Source organism: Octopus sinensis, linkage group LG1 (assembly GCF_006345805.1).
Source record: "Octopus sinensis linkage group LG1, ASM634580v1, whole genome shotgun sequence".
Lineage (NCBI taxonomy): Eukaryota > Metazoa > Mollusca > Cephalopoda > Octopoda > Octopodidae > Octopus > Octopus sinensis.
In genome coordinates this window covers 97,743,594-97,765,312 of record NC_042997.1, presented here as the reverse complement: position 1 = coordinate 97,765,312, position 21,719 = coordinate 97,743,594, and the positions used below count along the sequence as shown (strand labels likewise).

The 21,719-nt window shown below is 39.3% G+C and overlaps 1 protein-coding gene across 3 annotated transcripts in view; it reads right to left on the bottom strand.

The window, feature by feature from the left end:
- The window catches only part of LOC115218869 (fatty acid synthase), an 80,607-nt gene extending 69,683 nt beyond the window's left edge, over positions 1-10,924 (bottom strand). The window contains exon 1 of one of the 3 annotated variants that reach the window (XM_036503154.1): positions 10,716-10,924. The gene's annotated coding sequence lies outside the window, so the exon portion shown is untranslated. Of the gene's footprint in view, positions 1-8,707; positions 8,851-10,715 lie in introns of those variants that run through there. The other 2 variants (XM_029788840.2, XM_029788849.2) reach the window with 2 other exon arrangements.
- Between the last annotated feature and the right edge of the window lie 10,795 nt (positions 10,925-21,719).

Genomic DNA, 21,719 nt, shown 5'->3' with positions numbered 1-21,719 from the left:
ATGTAACGGCAGACGAAATATGGCTACACATTTCGTCCGGCATGCTAATGTTTCTGCCAGCTCGCCGCCTTTGCTTGAAGATATATGCAGGCTTGCAGTATATGCTGTACACACATTTTAGTAATGGTGATGTAGCACCCATCAACAGATGTGTAGTGCTCGCTATTAGATGGTGTTTTACTATAAGCACCAAGCATTCCACCTATAAAGCAGGCGATAGTAAGGTAGACACACAATTTTGTGTTATTTCTACATATAGTAAAATACAGCACCTTGACTCACAATTGTTGTCCTGTTGTTCGTGAATAATAGGGTCAGTAGAAAATTCCCAATTGTTTTGCCAAAAATAGGGTGTTGACTTTTACTCAAGTATATATGGTAAATATGCATGCACTTAGTGACTCAGAGAAGATGCATATAAGTGTCACTATGAAAGGTTACTAAATGTGGAAAATGAATGGGAGAAGGAGTGTCTACCAAATATCAAACCAATTGAGCTATCAGAGTTGACAGCAGCATAATAGGTAAGGCAATTATGGACATGAAGACAGAGGAAGCCACTGGGCCACCAGGAATCAGTGTCAAGATGATTAAAATCTCCAGTGATGTAGGATACAGCTTAGTCACCCATATAGTTAATCAGGTTATTCAGGAAGGCACTATCCCCAATGACTGGTGTAGTAGTATTATAGCTAACTGCCACAAGAGTAAAGGTGATGCCTTAGAAACAACTACAGAGGCATAAAGTTGCTAGGCCAAGTCATGAAAGTTACTGAGAGGGTTATAGCTCAATTGATTAGAAAGAGAGCTAAACTAGATGAGATGCAGTTTGGTTTTGTACCTGGGAAGAGTTCAACAGGTGCCATCTTCCTAGCGAGACAGTTGCGGGAAAAGTACTTAGCCAAAAGTAAGCCATTGTACATAGCCTTCATCGACCTGGAGAAAACTTTCAACAGAGTTCCCCACTCTGTTATATGGTGGTCTCTAAGGAAGTTAGGAGTAGAGTAGTGGCTTGTTAGAGCTGTACAAGCCATGTACAGTGATGCTGTCAGTAAGGTGAGAGCTGGCCATGAATACAGTGATGAATTTAGCATACAGGTAGGGATTCATCAGAGCTCAGTTCTCAGTCCACTCTTATTCATTATAGTCCTCCAGGCCATAACAGAGGAATTCAAAGCTAGGTGCCCATGGGAACTGCTATACGCTGATTTACCTTGCTCTTATTGCAGTATCTTTAGCAGAATTGAAGAAATTCCAAGTATGGAAACAAAACCTGGAATAAAGGGCCTTAAAGTTAACCTAGCAAAGACCAAAGTTGTTAGTAAGAAAGAAGATGAAACTCTTTCCATCAAGTAAATGGCCCTGCTCAATATGTAGGAAAGGAGTTAGAAGAAATTCCCTTTGCCACACCCGGTGTAAACTATGGACACCTAAGAGGTGCAGTGGAATCACAGGTAGATTAACAGATAAAGTTGTCTTTGTATGTGGCAGATGCGCAGGAACAATAAGCACTAAGAGCATGTGGGACTTAAGATTCTCTCAAATGCCCAGGAAACTCTCGAGGTTTTAGATAGTTTCTGTTACCCAGGTGACCAAATTAGCAATGGTGGAGAATGCTCTGTAAGTATTGCTTCTAGAATAAGAATTGAGTAGAGGAAGTTCAGAGAGCTACTACCTATGTTGGCAATGAAAGGACTCTCTCAGAGTAAAAGCTAGACTGTATGATGCTTATGTGCAAACAACTATACTCAATGGTAGTGAGACATTGGCTCTGAATGTAGAAGACTGAAGAGAAATGAAGGTAGTATGCTCAGTTGGGTGTGTAACAACAGTGCACATGTACGACAAAGTGCAAATGTATTGAGAGCAAAGAGAAATCGAATGTAGCATGCAAGAGAAAAAACGTTGGTTTGGACATGTGATGCATTTGAATAAGGACAGCTGCAGAAAGTGCCCATCACTGAAAGTGGATGGTAGCCGCAAAAGACGGAGACCCAGGAAGATGTGAGATGAATAAGGACCAATCTCAACATGGGCTTCACAGAGGAAATGACAATGAACCAAGATGTCTGGCAATATGAGGTTCTTGAGAAAACCAGCCCACTTCAGTGAAACTGAGCTCCAGAAGCACTGGGTGTCCCACCCATACTTAAAACTTCTCACACACCAACACAACAAACCAAGCTACATCTCTTCCTCGCATTTCCACTTCATGCACTATGCTTACCTCCCTCTCCCCAATCCTACCCTCTTGGCCCTGTCTCTCTGTATCATTGCTATCTGCTAGCCCCTGACCTGTGTGTTTCACTCATAACAAAACTTTTCACACACCCAACACCAACAAACCAATCTACATTGCCTCCATTTGCTATGAATCCCCAATCCTGTCCTCAGGCCCTGTTCCTCTGTATCATTGCCAAGGGTAACCCTGTATTTCCTTTGCAGCAGCGCACCCGTTTCTGTTCTTGATCTCTTTCTCTCCAGCCGGATAACCTTGTACCTCTTCTACAGCAATTCACTAAAAAAAAAAAAGGTGGTGCTCCAGCATGGCCACAGCCATATGACAAACAAGTAAAAGAGTAAAAGAATATCACTGAAATTTTAAAGTACAAGGTAAATGCATGACTTATTCAAATCAATGTGAATAAATAAGCATCACATTTGACAGAAATCTGAAAGCTAGTCAAGTGACCAAGATCATAGCATCCACCCATGGATGAGATGCTAGTCTGTCACAAGGTTACTCATTTACAGCTAATTGAACTAAAGCAATATGAAGTACTTCGCCCACAAAAAAAAAAACAAAACAACTGCCCAATCTAAATAAAGGAACTAGGTTATATGCCTTCATCACTCAGTCACATAAATAGAGATTAAAATAAAAAATAAGATTCTTTGTTAGTACTGAATTATCACTTATGACTTCTGATAAACCATCATCACCAGCATTTAGCATCCATTTTCCATGGGTTAGATGGTTTAACTGGAATTGGTAAGCCAGAGAGCTGCACCAGGTTCTAGTCCAATTTGGCACGATTTCTGCAGCTGGATGCCCGCCTTAATATCAACCACTCCAAGAGTATAATGGGTGCATTTTTACATGTCACTGGCATGGATGCCAGTTATGTAACAACAGCATCAGCCACAACAACAATTCACTTGGTTTGACGAGTCTTCTCAAGAACAGCATATCACTAAAGGTCTTGGTCATTGCCTCTGTTAGGCCTAACATTTGAAGATCATGCTTCGCCACCTCATCCCATATCTTCCAAGATCAGCACTTCTTTACATAGCTGTCCTCATCCTTACACATCATACACAAATGAAGAAAATAAACTCTTACCAGATACACCTTGATAACGTCTGGATTCATTCATAAATTTACATAAATTTTTGTATCATCCTGAAGCATTCCTTCCATTTGTTTAAAAGACAAAAAAGAAAAAACCGTGTGACAAATGCAACACATGTTCTTAGGTGAAAATTTTTCTATGTTGAGTCCACAAACCAATTGAGCATAACAATCATATAACATCCGCTTTCTATGCTAACATGGGTTGGACGATTTGACTGAGGACTGCAAACCAGATGGCTGCACCAGGCTCCAATCTGATCTGGCAGTGTTTCTACAGCTGGATGCCCTTCCTAATGCCAATCACTCCAAGAGTGTAGTGGGTGCTTTTACGTGCCACCGGCACGAGGGCCAGTCAGGTGATACTGGCAAATAACACGCTCAAATGGTGTTTTTACAAGCCACCTGCACAGGAGCCAGTCCAGCGGCACTGGCGATCTCGCTCGAATGTTTTTCCATGTGTCACCGGCACATGTGCCAGTGAGGTGACGCTGGTAATGATCACGCTTGAATGGTGCTTTTTACATGCCGCCGGCACAGAAGCCAGTCAGCTGCTCTGGCAACAATCATGCTCGGATGATGCTCTTAGCACTCCACTAGCACAGATGCCAGTCATCGAATTTGATTTCACTTGCTTCAACAGGTCTTCGCAAGCAGAGTTTAGTGTCTAATGAAGGAAAGGTACGCATAAGTGGGCTGATTACACCCCTGGCATAGGCCATGGATTATGGTCCCATTTGGCTTGCCAGGTCCTCTCACGCACAGCATATTTCCAAAGGTCTCGGTCACTAGTCATTGCCTCAGTGAGGCCTAGTGTTCGAAGGTTGTGCTTCACCACCTCATCCCAGGTCTTCCTGGGTCTACCTCATCCACAAGTTCCCTCAACCGCTAAGGTGTGGCACTTTTTCACACAGCTATCCACATCCATTCTCGCACATGACCTCGTCTCTCTTGCACACCACATCTGATGCTTCTTAGGTCTAACTTTTCTCTCAAGGTACTTACACTGTCGAGTATGCACACTGATATTACACATCCAGCAGAGCATACTGGCTTCATTCCTTGTGAGCTTACACATGTCCTCAGCAGTCACGGCCCATGTTTCACTGCCATGTAGCATGACTGTTCATATACATGCATCATACAGTCTACCTTTTACTCTGAGCGAGAGGCCCTTTGTCACCAGCAGAGGTAAGAGCTCTCTGAACTTTGCCCAGGCTATTCTTATTCTAGCAGCTACACTTTCAGCGCACCTACCACTAACTCTTCCAACTACCTTCTCGCAATGATAGTTGGATACTCAAGGTTCCTCTTAGCATTTATATGCTTAGATATGTAAACTCCTCCCACAGAAATTAGCTATCTGCAAAATATTTTCATGTTAATCTACTCAAACTGAGGTTCTCAATTGGTGTAAAGATGTTTCTACACTTTTAGTGGACAGAAACAATATTCAGTCTAGCACTCCAGAAAACAGTTGAGATGAACATCTATATAAATTAATCAGTTGTCAGAAGATGTGGCACCCACTGAGCAGAAACCATCATCATGCCAAATTCATTATGTAGAATATTCTCGACTCATGGGATATGCAAATAGTATTAAATATTTGATTTGTAGTCAACCACCTGTCATTCATTACCATGCGGTGAACCTGATCAATGTTTTCCTCAGCAGTGGCAAACCATCCAGGTCTTGAGTCCTCTTCAAGAACTCCCTTTCCCTCCTCAATTCAGCTGCCCACTTTTGCACTGTTGATAAAGCTGGAGTGTCATCCCCTAATGTAGCAACCATGTCAGCATGAATGTAGTTGGGAGCTAAACCCTTTTTCTGCGGGTATTTGGTAACACCGCAATGCCAAATTTTGTCAATGGTCTAAAGTCACTACTAGTTACTTCTGAAGTCTTCTTTGGACAGTCAGATATCAGTTTACCTGGAAAGAAACAATGCAGTTAAGAGTTGAAATGAATGTGTGCAAGATTTCACAGCTCGAGCATTATTTTTTCATAGTCAGCCTATGAAATTTTCAGCCCACCCTCGTATTAGGTAACAGGAATTTTTATGTATAGAGAGATAAAAATTATGACATTCCTAAAATTTAGGAATGCTATCAAATAATACATTAAAAACTGGGAGGCCGAATCAGTATGCCAAGAATGAAGTGAAACCCGAGATTTATAAAAAATAAAGGCTGATCTTAAGATTTCACGCGTAGTGATTCTTTTTAATTTACTTCAACTGACAGACTTAGAAATATACAAAGGGACATAATACTGTCATTATTGACTACTTTCGTTGTTAACACTTTTCTGACATTTTTCAATGCATAAAATTCAACCACTGATATAGTTTCAAAAATTATCTAAGTTTTGTGTACTTTTGAAAACCTGTAATTGAACAACACGAGCTTGGTGAGTTTTGGGGGTTTTTTTGTTTGTTTTTTTTATTCTTTCTTTCAAAGCTTTTCTACACCTTATCACCGTACAACTGTCCGTTACTCGGAATCGATAAATAAGATCGATGGTGAGTGAGTTCGATCGGCACCGCATTATGGCTACTGTTCAGTGACTGAAAAGAATAAAGGCATATCACTCGGAGATGGTCTATATAGAAATACATTTACTTATTTAAAGATGAAAGGACTGAATATTAAAGTACTCGTACAAATGTCCATTTGTATGTATCGATTCTTAACCCTTTCCCTGTCCCGTGTATCACATGTGATATGCGGGACACGTTTCCTTGGCATCCATGCATCATACACAACACGCAATCCCAGTTTTTTTAATCACCGGAGTAACTTGAGAGTTACGAAAGGAAGGCTTTATATTATTTAGAACATACGAAACAGAGCGATAACTCAAGTCTGAAAACAAGCATGGCCGTTTAGAACAAACTTATGAAAATGCTTTGGCTAGGCAAAGGGTTAAGAGACCACTAACGAAAAAAATGAGCTTAAGAACTTTAATAGATTGAATTTGAAGACTGAAATCACAGATCTAAACCAAAGCCGCATAAGGCATAACTACTAATACGTCAACCATAACCGATTACGACACTCACTAAAATAGTTTGAGGTTTTAAACGGTAACGCGCGCACGCATGCACACTGCGCCTTCAGACCTCTCCTGCTTCCCTAAAATTCTTGGTAAGCTGCTTTTAAGGACTTCTTAAAAGACGCATTCATAAAGGGTAGATAGATTCTCGTCTTAATATTTAAGAAAACGCTAACACAAACGGAAGCGAAAAGTTAAAAACCGGGAAAAAAATCATTCAGCTGATGATGTGATCATCAGAAAAGAAATGGCTCCACCCTTAGAAGAAAATCGAAACCGATATAACTATATATTGCGTCGGCAAAATGTAATATAAATAAATAATTCAATGTATTTCTCGAAAAGCAATGGTAAAGTGCATCTGTTATAAGATACTAATCTTGTCAGCCTCACTTTTTGTTCGTAATTTATTTCACTTATATTTACGAGGTAGGGGCTTCATAAATATCTGAGAAACCATTATATCTAGGCATAACTAGATTCCTACCCACCCCCACCGCCGACTTTGGATGATCATAACTTTCAGAAAAATGGCTATTTTTTAATGAGATTTTCTACGAATATGTGTTATATCATGTAGATTCCGAATACACAAAACTTTGGGGAGGGGGTGGAATGTTTTAGGAGGTGGGTGAGGTGGAGAATTTCGGAAAATTCACCGGCGTCCACTTCAATTCGTCTTAACTTTCAAGAAAATATATATTTTTTAATGAAATTTTCTACAAATATACTTCGGACTATGTAGATTCCGAGATCAGAAATTTTGGGGGGAAACAATTGGGGGTTACTTTTGAGGACCGTTCCCCACTCGGGGGTGTTTCGGAAAAAGTCGTCCATATTTGTTTCCTTTTCTCCGTTTTGTGCATCCGTAGATTTCTACTGAAGCAGCAGGCAATGAAGCTGTCACCAGAAAACTCATGCTAAAAATACTACCTAAAGGTCTGAACGTGTCTAACAGAAAGACATTAACCCTTTCCTCACTGTATTTATTAGGATGCTCTGTATTTCTTTCAATTACTTTACATATAACTTAGTAAATTAACTTAGTTATCATTAAGCTAGTGTTAGGAACATAAATTGTGACTAAGATTTGGTGGAAAATTTTAATTCAAAACTTATAACGAGACATTTGTACTCAGACTCACAGCCAGTTTGGTCACGAAAGGGTTAAGTAAAATAATTCCCCGTTTGAACTTTTTTAAATTACATGTGTGTATGAGACAGAGGGGGGGGAGATTAGAAATCTACGGATGCACAAACGCACAAAACGGAGAAAATGAGACAAATATGGACGACTTGCTCCGAAACAACCCCAAGTGGGGAACGGTCCTCTAAAGTAACACCCCAAATTCCTATGTTCTCGGAATCTACACAGTCCGAAGTATATTTGTAGAAAATTTCATTAAAAAATATCAATTTTCTTGAAAGTTAAGACGAATTGAAATGGACGCCGGTGAATTTTCCGAAATCCCCCACCCCACCCCCTCCTAAAACATTTTACCCCATAAGTTTTGTGTATTCGGAATCTACGGGATATAACACATATTCGTAGAAAATTTCATTAAAAAATATCCATTTTTCTTAAAGTTATGATCATCCAAAGTCGGGTGGGGGCAGGACTCTGTAGTTATGCCTATCTGTATTATAGTGCAAATAGTGGAATATATTTCATGCCGCGAGAAGTTTCACGTTCGGATGCGTGTTCTTCGGATAGAGAAAATTTAAAGGTCCAAGGTAGCAAAATTATGCGTGGCCTAAGGGATAAATAAGGATCTTTCAATCTGCCTTGAATAGGTAAATATCTAAAACGTTAATCTTTTCTTCTTCATGACATAAAAGTCCTGTTTGAAATATCTGAAGTAATATATAAGCTAATTACGTATTTATGAAGTTCCCAAGGAGGGATAGGTAATACAAACGTAGATAACATTACGAATAGAAACCGGCTAAACTCGAATCTAACAAATGCATTATTATAACACTACCTTTCAATAAATGTTAAAATTAAATACGAACACAACTTTAGAAGTAAAATGATAATTTAAGGGATAATTTGTAAAGATTACGATGCAATAGACTTTTTTTTTTGTATCACAATACATATTTCCCCACATCACGAAATGAACTCTGAAAAAACGAAATACGGAATTAGATATAAAATTAGGTAGACTGGTGGTTGTCTACCTAGTAATCAAACACAACACGACAACGCATCTTGAATAATTATATAGTTTCTAACAATATAGATAATGGGTATGACGCATCAGAATTTACAAGTTAAAAATGGTTTAAGGAATACCTTTATTCCATGCCGGCAATTCGGTTCGTGGAAGTAACTTAGCATGGAGTGCGGTTTATACAATTAAATATTAGCAATAGAATTGTGTAAATACTAATAACAATTACCGGATTGAAATCGATTATAGATAACGTAACTACTGAGATAAGAGAGAAAGAAAGAGAGAGAAAGGGGCATTTTATATTCACTTCGGAATATTAAAATTCTGTACAGATGTAGTATAAATATTAACTGTCTAGCGCGGTTAATTAAATTTACAGAAAATTACCACATAATTAACTGCACTAGTGTTTGTGTATATATATATATATATACACTGGAAGAGAACGCGTTTGTTTTGTATTTAAAACGAAAAAAAAAATTCCACTTAGCCGCTACGCAATATGCATTCTCATGAAATAGAGAAAGACAATTATTGGCTTTCAACATTAGTGAAACATTCAATCGTATTTTTTTTATACGCTCGCACACACGCACAAGTGCAAAACCTTGCAATTATTTAATAAAGAAATCTAATACAAATATATATATATATATATATATATACACACATATATATATGTGTGTGTGTAGAGAGAGAGAGGGGGGGATCACTAATTGGGTACATGCTGCGAATCATGAAAGTAAAATATCTAAGTTATCTTAGTATTTATTTCCTTCTCGATAGCCTTTTATTCGGTGGGTGGGACGGACTAATAATGGTACTTTCGCGTTGCCGAAGACTGGCTCTTTGAATCTTAGCAATAGCAACAATTAAATTCACTCAGAATTTTCAGGTTTTGTGGGATTTTTTTTTCCTTCGCGAATATGAAGATATTGCAAGCGAGAAGCGGCGTCACACGAATTAAACCCTAATATCGATGTAATGTTCTGCTTGGAAAAAAGCGTGGTGAAAAAAAAAAGGACACGAAAAGTATTACATAATGTCACAGTTTCTTTCTTGTTACATTGCTTGAAATAAATATGTCGAAGTGGGTAAATTTTAGCATCATAGCTTGTCAATACTTGCTTCTTTTTGCGATATGAAAAGTCCATTGTAGCTGGACAGTTGCCAAGTAATGAATTATTACGGCATTTCTTCGTTTCCAAATCCAAAAGCATCACTCATAATTTCCTCTCCGTGACACCTGTTTTCTTTCGAACAGCAGAAGAGTCCCGATTCCGTTAGGATCGGACTAATGGAGTGCAAGTGACACGAGATTAAAAAGAGACCCTCGAAACAAATTATGTCAACGGTTTTCCAAATTTAATGATGGTTATCAATATCAAAAGGATTTTATTCATATTCAGACTTAAGTAATAATTCATTATAACAGAAATGACAGCATTATCATTCTTGAAAATAGCAAAAGAAAAAACGAGAAAATAAATCATTGAAAGACACGTTCAACCATTAACATTTTAGACTTTTCAGAAGTAATAAATAAAAAAAGGACTTACAATAATTAATAATGTTATTCCAATTATTATTATTATACAATCTCTAAATGAAATATATTCCCGTAACAATAATTTTCTTCGTTTAATCAATAGAATGGATATTGTAAACGGAGAAAAAGTATCACAACAAAAAAAAAATCGATATGATGGAAGAGGAATGAGAGAAAATATAAAAAGGCCCCTTTTATATTTTCTGTAAGTTGCTAAAAATAACGGTTTAATGTAAAGAAATAAACTTGAAAATATCTAATGTAATTTCATTTTACTTTTGTCATTGTTTTCCCGAGAAAGGCATGAATGCCAGCCAAACAACTGTATATTATATATATATATATATATATATATATATAGACATATACGCACACACAACATCCTTATATCTTGTTCCCCTTAAATAAAGCTGATGAAAAACATTAAATTAAGAGACGGGGGAATAGCAGACAAACAAGATTTGAAGAGTTATGTAAACGAGTGTTTTAAATAGTAATACATATATAATGTATATTGGATACAATTAATAAATTACTTTTTTCTTTTCTTATGTAAAAAAAAAAAAGCTTTAACTTACGATTAAATGTAAAACATTGAGACGAACGACGTGGAAAAAAAATCTGAACAGGAATATCCTAAGCTTCTTTTAACGAGATGGAAAGGAGGGAGAAGAGAGGAAAAAAAAGAGAATCAGAGAAAAAAACACGTGGGGTTGGTTGGCTCAGGTGACAGCAACAGTTGAAACGAGCCAACATTTATTAACATAATGATGATAGTGGTGGAGGTAGTAATAATTGTGATGATGGTGGTAGTGGTAGTAGTAGTAGTAGAAGTAGGTGTGGTAGTGATAGTTGTTGGGGGCTACTAGTAGTAGTGGTAGTAGTAGGAGTTATGATGGTGGCGGTTGTAGTATTAGTACTGATAGTAATGGTGGTGGTAATGTTGGTAATGACAATGGCATCATCTAATGTGAGACACATTTGTGTGTAGGTGCAATATTGTTGTATATGAGAAAATGGCTTGCGTACGTAGTTTGTGGTAAGAAAGACAGAAAAAGAGTGAGGGAGGAAATGAGCGAAGGTAAGAGAAATAGTGAGAGAAAGGATATTATAAATAGATAGACGTGAGTGAGAAAGGAAAAAAGGAGCATAAATCCCCAAGAATAACGGAGCATGAATATTATATATATATATATATATATACAGCGGTGGTGCCCCAGCATAGCCGCGGCCTTCGGGCTAAAACATCTTTAAGGATTTATATGTACATATATATATATATATATATATATATATATATATATATACATATATATGTATGTATGTATGTAGATATAGGATCTAAGATATAGGATATAAGATCCTAGATATATATATATATATATATATATGTGTGTGTGTGTGTGTATATATATATATATATATATATATATATATATACACAGATATTTTTGAAAAGTGCAATGCACGAAAATCGGCCTTTAAGGCTCTCTATTTTTCTGTCTATTTATTTGATATACGAAGGACGTGAACGAAAGACAAAAATGAATAAAGAAGAGAAAGGGGGAAAAGAAAAAGAAAAACGTCGAGTAAAAATCGAGAGAGGAGGGAAGGGGGGAGTAAGTAAACGAGAAAGACTACAATGAGACAGAGAGAGAAAAAGGAGCGTGAGAGAGTGGCAGTGAACCGGATTGTTTTTCTTTTTATTAAATGCAGGGAGAGAAAGTCAGAGGAGAAAGTAATAGATATAGAAATGAGTGCGGGAAAGGACTAAAGAAAAATGTTGAATGAGAGAAAAGAAAATTGAAAATAGAGTGAAAGAAGTTAAAAAAAAAACGAGATAAGAAAGGAAAAGAAACTGCAATGAGAAACGTGGCAGTGAGAGAATGTATGAAAGAAAGAAATGGAAATGCAGACTGAGAAGAGGGAGAGAGAGAGAGAGAGAGAGAGAGAGAGAGAAAAGTAAGTGAAGAGAAAGTAAAAGCAGCAGAGAAAGGTATAAAGAAGCAGGAGACAGGCTGTCACGAAAGGAGTGGGAAGAGGAAAGTATATAAAAAGGAGAAAAAAAATTAATGTGAAAGTATAAGCTTATTAGAAAGAGAAAAGCCGAGATGTTGGAGTTTTGTTGCAATGAGAAAGAAATAGGTGACTGGCTGACTGACTATGATGTTAACATGTGACGAGCAATAGTATCTAAGAGCAGTGATGCTTAATTTTAATTCTTTATTTTCAGTTGTCTGCCACATAGTTCATTCAAGTCATTATTATTCTGACTTGATTTAATCTACGAAAAGTGAATGAAGTACCCCGTTAAATATTGTAAAATAGTTTACTGAAAGAAGAAGGTTAATGAAAGTAGTTCAGTTTGTATTAGGCAGTTTCGGATGTTGAATTATGACTACCGTTTAACTTTTTTTATATACTTTAAAAAAAGTCTTTGAGTTTTTCTTTTAAATACCATATTCAAAGTTTTAGAGGGAAGTATTGGATTTTTTTAAAAACCAGTATCTGTTGTTTAATAGTCTCAATTGTTTTGTGACTATTCAAAATGGCTACACTGAATGAAAATATTGAACAATTCAGCACCAAACACCAAAGGCACAGCAAGAGAGGAGGGAGATGTATGACGCCTTAGGCGCAGGTATCATGCGCAATATTCCTTTTGCTCTATACAAAGATGACACGCAAATTCGTGAAACATTCCATATTTTCTGTGTAGGGGCGTGGCTTAGTGGTTAGGGTTTGATTCCCAGGGACGCGTTGTGGCCTTGAGTAAGATACTTTATTTCACGTTGCACCAGTCCACTCAGCTGGTAAAAATGAGTAGTAACTGTATTTCAAAGGGCCAGCCTAGTCGCATTCGGTATCACGCTGCTTCTCCCTGAGAACTACTTTAAGGGTAGACACTTCCCTGTGGAGTGCTCAGCCACTTGCATGTTAATTTCACGAGCAAGCTGTTCCGTTGACCGGATCAACTGGAACTCTGGTATTCGTAACTGACGGAGTACCAGTAGCTGTTCCTCCGCAAGCAAGTATAACTTGATAATATGCTCTCCATTCTTTTGCTAAATGTTTTAGGTACCTACGTAGTCGCAAAGCGACAAGAACACTCTCTCGACCTGCCTATCCTCCATCCAGTGGACAGCTGAAGGGATGACAGGTACCCATTTCAGCTGAGCAAATAGGAGCGACATAAAATGAAGAGTACATACAATGCGTTGCCTAATTCAAGAAGCGAATCCACGGTCTTTTTGACTTTGTTATACACTGCAACATCACGGACTCGTGCGTATCTGCTCTATAATGCCCGCTAAGGAGAAAGCGTCAAAAGTCTGTGTTTCTAGGTGCTGAGCATCCTTGGACACCGCTGCCTTAATGCTCTTGTGTAGTTTTTACAACTGAACCCTATTGTTGTTAATGGCAAGTTTTGTGCATAATCATGTCACTGCAACAATCTCGATGATGGTATTTGGATATGCTCAAAATTTAAGAAGACATTCGTTACTAGTGATGGAAACAGTATTGGTTCAGAATAGCCACTCTCTGTATGTTTTATTTAATGTGATATATTATCATCTGTTACTGATTCACTTTTGTGCTTTTTAGCTCTATATATCTAAACGAGAAGCTTTCTCAAGACGAATACTGGAGTTTTGTTGCTTTCGATAGTATATCCATATATACAGAATGCTGTGCAAAAGCAACACGTTCATTGAAAAATGTAAATTAACAACCTATGTCGTATCTTAAAAAGAATTTGTACGCGAAGCCCTAGTGATGTGTTTGTTATATGTGTCAAAGAATAGCATTGGTACTAAAGCAGTAACTTACTGGTAGTGATACTGTCGTGAAATTTGTTTCACAAAAATCTTACAAAAATCTTTGGTCGTTGAAATTTATGACAGGACCAACAAAAAAGGGATGGCTTCAACACATACCTATTGCATTCAAGTGACTTTAGAAGATGTGATTATTGAACTTGAATCAGTCGTGTTTATCGATGTGTGGCGAAGCTATAATGATCTAACGTTAGTTATTTCCATAGAACTAGGTGGCGAACTGGCAGAAATGTTAGCACGCCGGGCGAAATGCGTAGCCGTATTTCGTCTGCCGTTACGTTCTGAGTTCAAATTCCGCCGAGGTCGACTTTGCCTTTCATCCTTTCGGGGTCGATTAAATAAGTACCAGTTACGTACTGGGGTCGATATAATCGACTTAATCCGTTTGTCTGTCCTTGTTTGTCCTCTCTGTGTTTAGCCCCTTGTGGGTAGTAAAGAAATAGGTTACATCCATAGAACTGTACTATAAATCATTATTGCGACTCTCTGAACCATGTTACTTAGGTAAGCATAGAAAATGTTGAAGCTCTCTGGGTGTGACTAAAGAGACAGTTCAAGTGTAAATCATGCTCATTTGACGTGAAGTAGTCACGTGAGAACGAAACCTGTAATAGAGAAACTTACAATGCTATCTGATAAAGCTATAGCTAACTAGTCTTTCTATTATTGGCACGAGGCCTGAAATTTTGTGGGGAGAGTGACAGTCGATTACATCGACTTCAGTACTCAGCTGGTATTTATTTTGTCAATCCCGAAAGAGTAAAAGACGAAGTCGACCCCGTCGAAATTTGAACTCAGAATGTAAGGCGCTAAATATTTTCTCCACTCTCCTATTGATTGTTTCAGTCATTAGACTACAGCCATGCTGCAGCACCACCTTGAAAATATTTTAGTCGAATGAATCGATCGCAGTATTTGTTTTTTGTTTTTTTTTAACCTGTTACTTACTCTATCGGCCTCTTTTGTCAAGCCGCTAGCTAATGGAGACGTAAACAAACGAATACTGGTTTTCAAACGGTGGCTGGAAACACACACACGCGACGGTCTTCTTTCAGTTTCCGTCTATCAAATCCACTCACAAGGCTTTGGGCGGCCCGAGGATGCCACGCAGTGGGACTGAACACGGAACCATGTGATTAGAAAGCAAGCTTCTTTATTTCATGAAAATTTGCCATAAAGGCCCTACACAGAGGGGACAGCAGAAGGTGGGGACAAAAAAAAAACGAATGGAATGAAGGAAATTATATAATAAAAGATGAAATAATGTCTTTCGGCCCCACCTCTGGGCGACTTCATTGAACCCCTTGCAACACCATTTGAATTTCCAATTGCAACCAACTTTAGAATACAATTATTTACATTTTGCAATTAATCCATATCTTTTTTCAAAATGTCTATATTATATTCTTTAAAATGTCCATATACCTTATTCTTTCCGGCATTGTGCTGGTGTCAATTTTTTTGTATCACCACTCACAGTCATAGTTTTCCATATACTCATGCATTTTCCACAGGTTAACCAGGTCCGTCAGAACACAAATATCGTTCTTGGGCAGACCCCTTACACCTGCTATATCCACCTTGACTATTCCGTCCCACGAATTTACCTCGTTATCCAGTTCCTTATTCTGTCCATTATACATCAAAACATATTTTCCTTACAGGGCGGGGTGGGTAACTTTGAGGCTCCTATGTGTTTGCAGTTGTTTTTTTTTTTTGTCAGACTGGGTTGGTGTCTGTAGAGAGTAGGTGGGGGTGGTGGCCGGGTGGGTGTGGGTTGTGGGTCATTCTTTACCACATGTGTCCTCTTTCTTCTTTTTCTTTTCTTCTCTGCTATCTCCCAGCTGTCATTTGCCTCTTCTTCTTCGATGGTCATGTCATTTTCCTCCACAGGCTGTGGAGCACTTACCAATCTTTCACTCTCCCCAGCCTTTTCCTTTGGTGAAGGACATTCCGCTCTAATGTGGCCCTTCAGGCCACACTTATAACATCGCGGAATTCTTCCCTCCAATCTTTCAAAGTTGTTTCACCCACTAAGATATTTTCCACCATCTTTTCCAGGTCTTCCTTCGCGACCTGTACCATCACTTCAAGGGTTTGTCCTCTCCAATTCATTTGGGGCGTTCTGGTGGCCTGCAGGATCACTACCTTCTCCTCCATACCCAGCAGTGTGGCAGCCACCAGCCAAGCCACATTCACTTCTGGTGGTATGTCGTCCACCCGAACCCTGGAAGTACGTCTCCCATGGTACACGGGTAGAAGCACCACCTTGTCTGTCTTCAGCGGTGTGGCCGAGTACAGTCTGGCAGTTGCTATCTCGTTAAACTGCACCTCCACCGTTCCATATTTTCGTCCCCTGCCAAGGTATGCTATCTCCTGCCAGACTAACCTCAATGCCTTTTCCACCTGTGCCTCCGACACTCCTTCAATTTTCCTTGTTGCTGTGGCGTAGATTCTATAGACAATCGTCCTTTCTTCTTTGTCCTTTAATATTTTTGTGGGGGGAACACCTTCATATCGTTCCCCTTCCTTTCAAGTATTTCCTTGAACTCACTCAATGCTTCCAGATTGATTTCTTCATTTTTTTCTCAAGCCGCCGCTGCATAATTCCTCTTCCCCATTTCCTTGTCCATCTTGGTTAAGTATTCAACTAATTCCTCCTCAGACGAATCACATTCGAGGAAAGAATACTTCAACTTCCCCCAACTTCTTGCTCGACGCCCCTCCATCACATAAGAGGCAAAATGTCGTTCCACCAGGACAGCCAAAAAAAAAACAAACAAAAAAAAGCACGTGTGTACCAAACAAATCCAACAATGCAACTGAACAACCATAAACCGGAAGCAAGCTTCTTACCATACAGCCACGCCTGCACATATTTTCGAAGCGATTTTTTCTTTGTGTAGTATTCGTTTATTCTTTCTTTTTTCCAGTCAGGGCTTCTCTCAGTTTCCGTCTACCAAATCTACGCAGAAGGCTTTGGTCGGCCCGAGGCTATAGTAGAAAACACTTGCCCAAGGTGCCACGCAGTGAGACTGAAGCCGGAACCATGTGGTTGGTAAGCAAGCTACTTACCAAACAGCCACTCCTGCGTCTATGTTTTCGATTTATTTATATTTTTAATAAAGCAATTAATTTTTTCATTTTTTTTAAATCACAGGTTTTAAATTTTTTTTATTTAAGAATTTAAATTCTAAAAAATATTTAATCATTTTTTAAAAAACTTTTGGAAAAATATTTTCCACAAACTATATATTTTACATCTTGTATTTTTGTTGTTTTTTTTTGGTGGGGTGGGGTCTAGAAGAAAGAACAACATAACCTTTGCAGGCCCTCCGAGACCGGTTTGCAGGAAAGACACGAGCAGGGAGAAGGTTACAGAGAGCCGATGTTTCTCGGGAGGAAAGACTGGGGATATGGTTAATACGAGGCCGAAGGGTTTTCACGCATCAGGTGTAACAAGAAGTGAAAAGACGAATGGGTGAGGGTTGATTCACAGAGGTATGAGACCAGCTAACACCGAGGAACAGTGGCTATTATTGAAGCGATGGAAAGCGGCAAGCTGGCAGAATCGTTAGCATACCTGGCGAAATGCTTCGTCCGTCTTTACGTTCTGAGTTCAAATTCCGCTGAGGTTGACTTTGTCTTTTATCCTCTCGGAGTCGATGAAAAAAGTACCAGCCGAGTACTGGGGACAATGTAATCCACTATCCTCTTCCTCCAATTTCCGGTCTTGTGCCTATAGTAGAAAGGATTATTGTAGCGACAGAAGAGAAAAGAAAGGAGACTGCACGCTCGAGCACCAGAGGCTGGAACGTGTCCGTTTGTGATTGAATTCTAGTTTGTCGAGTGGCTTTTCTCAGGATGAGACCCGGGATATTTGTGTGCGTAGCAGCAACATCGGTCCAGATATGGGAGCAGTACTCTATTATGGGGCTTACTTGAGCTTTGTAGAATGCCAGAAGCAGTCGGAAACTGAAAGATCTCATTCTGAAGAGAACGTTCAATGTTTGAGATACAATCCTAGCTATGCTTTCTCCACAGGAGATCATCGGTATTAGTAACTTGCAGCATTGGAGCTGCTGCTAGTGTTCTAGCTGAGAGCCGCTTATGTGCAGTATGGATGTGGTACAGTGGTGTTTTTTTTTAAATATGTGTAAAGCTCGAGTTTTTAGTTTATTATATTAGGGTGGCAACTAAGTTCCCGCCGGTTTTTTAAATTTTAATTTTTTAAAAGGTTTAATAAAAAATAACAACTAATTAATAATTTATTCCCCCTTGTTGTTTACAACTTCTTCCCAACGTTTAACAAGATTTTCAATACCTCGTTGGTAGAAATCACCCGATTTCGACTCGAAAAATTGATCCAAACAAGCTCTCAATTCTGCATCAGTATTGAACGAAACTCCGCGAGATCGAAAGAGGTGGAAATCCGTTGGTGCCAAATCAGGAGAGTACGGCAGGTGTGACAGCACTTCCTAGCCATGCATTTGAATGGCTTCCTTGGTCATATTGGCGATATGGGGGCGGGCGTTGTCGGGCAGAAGAACTCCATGCTGACGATTAGGTCTTTTCTCTTGAATAGCTGTGTTGAGTCGTTCCATCCGTTGCACATAGAGTTTCGCATTGACCGTTTGGTTCCGTTCAAGCAATTCGTAATGGATAATCCCTCTCCAGTTCCACCATACGCACATCGTTTTGCGCGGATGAAGATCTTGTTTCACGCGCGTTGTCACTTGTTTACCGGGGCTAAGCCATTCCTTACGCTGCTTCATATTGATGTACAGGCACCATTTTACGTCGCCAGTAACGATTCGGTCAAGAAATCGTTGCTTGTGTCCCTGTGTTGAGCAGTGACGAACAAGCAAAGCAGCTTGTTCGTTGTTTTTTGCTCTTGTCATTTAAAGCTTGCAGAACCCATGATCCATACTTCTGAACCTTTACCATCGAGTGAAGATGCCTCTCTATAGCAGTGTGGGAACATTCCATTTTCTCTGCCAGTTCCCTTGTCGTTTGACGAGAATTTTCGTACAAAAGTTGGTTTAATCGCTCTTCATCGAACTCAACTGGACGGCCAGAACGAGGTGCATGGTTGAGGTCAAAATTTCCATTAATGAACTTGGCATAGCAATCACGAGCGGTTCTTTCAGCTATGGCATCCTCTCCATACACAGCACAAATGTCGCGAGCAGCTTTTGCGGCCTTATAGCCTTGATTAAATGCACAAAGAAGGAGGTGTCGAAAATGCTGGTTTTTCTTACTTTGACATTCCATTTTAACTAGAAAATTAACTAGAAAAAAACAAAAAAACAAAAACAAAATAGATTCCAAAATGATTCAAAAATAGAATCCTCGAAAAAATAGATTCCAAAATTTAAAAACGCAATAAATTCCAAAATTTAAATAAAACAGCGGGAACTTAGTTGCCAACCCAATATTTAATTATTTTTGCTGTTATAGGCGTAGGAGTGACTGTGTGGTAAGTCGCTTGCTTACCAACCACATGGTTCCGGGTTCAGTCCCACTTCGTGGCACCTTGGGCAAGTGTCTTCTACTAAAGCATTGTGAGAGGATTTGGTAGACGGAAACTGAAAGAAAACCGTCGTATATATGCACATATATGTGTGTTGTGTGTGTGTGTGTGTGTGTGTGTGTGTGTGCGTGTGTGTATGTGTTTGTGTGTCTGTGCTTGTACCCCCCCCCAACATCGGTTGACAACTAATGCTGGTGTGTTTACGTCCCCGTAACTTAGCGGTTCGGCAAAAAACCCGATAGAATAAGTACTAGGCTTACAAAGAATAAGTCCTGGGGTCGATGTGCTCGATTAAAGGCGGTACTCCAGCATGGCCACAGTCAAATGACTGAAACAAGTAAAAGAGTATGTCCTCCACTGAAGGATTCTCTTGAAGTCTCTATTATGGAATCAATGCGGGTTTTATGTGAGACGTCTCGCCTGTGTATGAATGTTAGATGGTTGCTGTAAGTTAGAAAGGAATGAAAGATCGTGTCTTCTGTATACGAGTAACATAGTTGGTTGTGACAGCAAGTAAGTGATTTGTGTACAGAAGTTAGATATGCATAAGATCTGGTCATCAAATCTAAGTAGAGACTTCAAACTTGAAATCTTCAAAGCCACAGTCGAACCAATTCTACTATACGGCTCAGAAACCTGGACGTTATCAAAGAAGCTTGAGAGGCGGTTGGATGGGACCTACACTCGCCTCCTTATGAGAGCTCAAAATCTCTCGTGGAAGCGCCATCCAACCAAAATGCAAATATATGGGAAACTACCACCTGTGTCATCTCTTGTGAAAGGTAGGAGAGTCCAGTTTGCTGGACATTGTTGTAGAGCTGAAAAAGAAGTAATTTCTACTCTTCTCCTCTGGAAGCCATCTACTCGCAATACCAGAGGGCGCACACTCTCCTACCCTGATGTAATCTCCAGGGATACAGGCATCCAGCAACAGGACCTCCGTAATGCCATGATGGACCGTGAAGTCTGGCGTAGCATGGTAAATTCCATTGTCTCGACCACGGTCGAACAATGATGATAGAGAGTCGAGGATGAAGCCGAGCCCTAAGGAACACCAGAGTTGTTTGAGACTGGGACAGAAAGAGCTCCATCAACACATGTCACAACGGGGCGCGCTGATCAAAAGGTGGATGTATTGATGGGAAAATTGCATGCCAGACAGGGTCGAAGGCTTTTCTGACGTCATGGACAATAACATTGCTTTCACTGAACATCTCTGAAGCAACAGCCCACTAGTGAGTGACATTAGAAAACTGGTCGCCTGTAAATCCGGTTTTGCGGAAGCCGTACTGTGGATCACCCAGGAGAGATGGAGTTAAAGAGAGGGAGAGAGAATGAAAGAGAGAGAGAAAGAGAGAGAGAGACTGAGAGAATAATGGTGTTGTAGAACTTTATTGTTAATGACTCATTGTTAACTTTAAAACGTTAAATGTAAGAGCAATTGGACGGCAGATGGCTGAGTCAGGCGAGTTGTGCATGAAAATTGGCACACATGTGGAGACGGGTGCATAGATCGGAATGCAGTTTGTACTTTTTTTTCCTAGCCTCCATACTTACGTTAAGGGTACACGTGTCTGTGGAATGCTCAGCCACTTGCACGTTAATTTCACGAGCAGCCTGTTCCGTTGATTGAATCAACTGGAACCCTCATCGTCGTAACCGACGGAGTGCTACGTTAATACATACATACATACATACATACATACATACATACATACATACATACATACATACATACATACATACATTGTACGTACGTACGTAAATGTCGAACGATGAAAATGAGTGCTCAACATGTATATAAAAGACAATTCAATGAATAAGAAGAATGATACAGTTACACATTTTTTTTATTACAGTCAGTTATACTCTATGTTTAATTTAAACATTTAAATTTGTTCGTCACATGTTTCTACTGCATGGATACCTAACAATGTGGTTTTGATTCTAAGGCAAATGAAAACCACATTCCAAATTATCGATGTAACAGAAACATGTGTCGAGAAGATTTAAGTTAAATATACTCTTTACTCTCTTTTACTATTTTACTCTTTTACTAGTTTCAGTCATGTGACTGTGGCCATGCTGGAGCACCGCCTTTAGTCGAGCAAATCGACCCCAGGACTTATTCTTTGGAAGCCTAGTACTTATTCTATCGATCTCTTGCCGAACTGCTAAGTTACGGGGACGTAAACACACCAGCATCGGTT